Genomic DNA, 3,300 nt, shown 5'->3' on the forward strand with positions numbered 1-3,300 from the left:
AAAAACTCTAGGGCACTCCAATTCTATAGATTAAACAACATAAACTCAAGTTTGTCAAAAATATTTTTCAATTTTTTATTAAAATTAACTAAAAAAATATAAATGAAATAATTTTCTTATAATTATAAGATTAATCATAAAATTTTATTTTTATAATATAATCTTAAAAATGTTATATTAATTTGATAATAATTTTAAGTATTTTATTTTATTATTATATATTATAAATAAATCAACTATTTTTTGAAAAATTATTTTATATATTTTATATTTTAATTTTATTAAAAGTTTATATGCTTAAATTGATATTAGGGCAGAACCCGTGCATCTCTTGGGATAGAGTATGCAAAATTTGATTTATTTTTTTAAACCATAAATTTTATAGACCTAGTATTACATTATAATAGATGAATCAATCTTTTACGAGGAAGTATATGTTTTTAATTTATAGTAGTATTTGAGTTTTAAATATATAGAGATATATATACCATATGTTTAGCATTTAGATAATAAGATCTATAAACAACATATTTTTAGCATTTAGATAGTAAGATAGAAGTAAATTTTTTATCTCAACAATAAAAAGTTTTCATATATTAATTTATTATTTTATTCGACTACATTAATTTAATATTTTATTTTTTATTTCACTATGATATTAAAATTAGATTATTATTATTTATTATTTAAATATATATTTTTTTTATTTTTTATTTCACTTTTTATTTTAAATTATACCATTATTTTGTAAGTCTTACTAGCACAAGTGGTAGGATGGACCTCATTAGCAAGGTGACCAGGGATCAAACCTCATAGGAGGTGGTTGTACCTTGTGCTAGGAGCGGAGACATGCTAAAAATTCTTGTCAACTTAGGGCTGGTGTGGTCTGTGTGGTCGAGGATGGGTGTGATCCCCAAGTGACTTTCATGAATTAGATGTGGCGCAGAAGACGAGTGCGATCCCCAGGGGATTTTCATGAATTAGATGCCCCTACGTGGCCGCTCCTCAAGCCATAGGTCAAATATAAAAGATCACAAACTTAACAAACAATTTTTTTTTTTACAAAACTATTTTATTTTAGATTTAGATTAAAAAGATTTTTTCATTTCATTTTATGAAGATTATCCTAATAAATGTATATTTTTATTTTTTTCAAACAAAAATATTGAAAATTTCTTCTTAATTATTATATTATTAATATTATATTAATTTTGGTATTTTAAATTTCTTTTATTTTAAATATATATATCATTTATATCATTAGTATAAACAGTTTAAATTTTATTTTAAAAAATATTATTAATATTAAAATTTATATTATTATTTTAAATTTAATTAAAAAATATTAAATATCAATTTTCATTTTAATTTTAATTTTATAAATAATATAATAATCAAACTAAATTAAATATATCTTTCATATTATGAATAACAATTACCTTGAACCATTTATTTTATTATTATTACAACAATTAAGATAAAGTTAAACATAGCAAGATCTGCTCATTCAACTTGTCCTAACGATGAACCACACTGGTTGGTCTGAACCACACTGGTTGGAAAACCAATATAAGATTTATCTGAAAGGATTCTTGGATAACATTCAAGCAAATATAACAGCACAAAGAACCAGAAGAGGCCAAGAATTCAGTAGGCCTGAGTGTTATAGCAAAGTCAAGTTGTTCTTAACTATATAACAAAACAAACCAAACAAGTCTTCATGTGAAGTGTAGTCTACCTGTAGAGCTAGTGAAAACAACAGGTTTGAGTCACATGTAGTCTACCTGTAGAGCTAGTGAAAACAACAGGTTTGAGTTACAAGCTTCTATTGAATGGATCAGGACTGCATCTTAAGGCCAGTCATATGACATATATTGAAGTTTCAATCACTTATTCGTGTCCTTTGACCTTCTGCATTGGCAGGTTTGCATTTGAGAGGCTATACACAGCTTAGAGAAGCTTAGTTTATGCTATACACTGCTTAAAGAAGCTTACGATATTGGTATGAATAACTACAACACACTGGATACCAGTGGTTCCAATAGAGTAAAGACAAGAAACTCCGAGGCAAGGAGCGAAGGTACACACTTTGACCATGAAGAACAAGGAAGACAAAGAACAACCTTTGGATAGATTTCTATATGTAGATATAGCGATGATAAACTGCTCGTAGTTTCATAACCTAGTGTACATTTCAAAGAGTCTCGATCCTGCTATAGGATTCTGAATCTGATAAGCTCTATATTGATCCTTACGAAGGGCTGAGTAGCATAACATGGGTCTTTGAAGTCACTACATGAGTCACTTGAATCTGCGGGCAAAAGAGATACTGCCACTCATGGCTGCTTAGCCAGAGATAAACGAATTGCACGGTGTAAATGATCCTCTTTTAATGCTAAATTTGAGCACATTAACATCATCATGATAAAAAGAAACCAGTCCAGAATAAAACATTGGCAAAATATTCAGATCCCATCAGAAAAATGTGCGTTTCAGCTATGACAATGAGAACGGGAATGAAACAAACGCTAGCAAGTTCCAGAGCCAACATGCAAAAAGGTCAGAAGTTCCATCTGCAGATGCTAGAGGACTGAGGAAACCACTCAAAAAAATAAACTGCAAATTATAGTACAGGCCAACTTCTTGTTTTTGGAAGGATCAAATAATACTGTACTTTTCTTGGGTACGTAGAAACAAGTGCCATCAATACACAAATGAGATAGCTGAGCAACAGAAATTCCAGAGCCCTTCATAGACAGCAAATCAGAAACCTCTCAGAATTCGTTTGACGTATAGCAGAAATCATCTCATCAATAAAACAACTCGAAGTCATTGCAGGTTTTGCTTTGTGTCCTTCGGCTAGCACAACTACTTCACAAATAGCATGCAAGTGTTTTGTATATATACAATGGAGGGGAGCAAAATCATATAATGCATCTGTTGCAATTTGAAACAACAGCAACGTCCATAATATGGTGACATAAAAGAAGATTACAATCCTATAATAGGTAAAAGACTACTGTAATCAAACAAAATAATCTCTCATGCCAAGACATCTGAAAATGACAAACCATGTAAAATCAATATCCCAATACATGGTAAGAACAAGGGGCAAAAAAGCAGATTTTAATACTTCAACCAAAGCCGACTTGGCCTGCAGATATACAGCACATAATCTCTCATGCCCCAGACATTTGATAATGGCAAACCATGTAAAATTCAATATCCCAATGATTGGTCAAAACTAGGGGCAAAAAAAAAATGATGTAGTCCAACCATAGCAGATTTGGTCCGCAGATA

Source organism: Pinus tabuliformis, chromosome X (assembly GCF_031772625.1).
Source record: "Pinus tabuliformis cultivar Carrire ecotype Pingquan chromosome X, CPIR1, whole genome shotgun sequence".
Taxonomy (NCBI): domain Eukaryota; kingdom Viridiplantae; phylum Streptophyta; class Pinopsida; order Pinales; family Pinaceae; genus Pinus; species Pinus tabuliformis.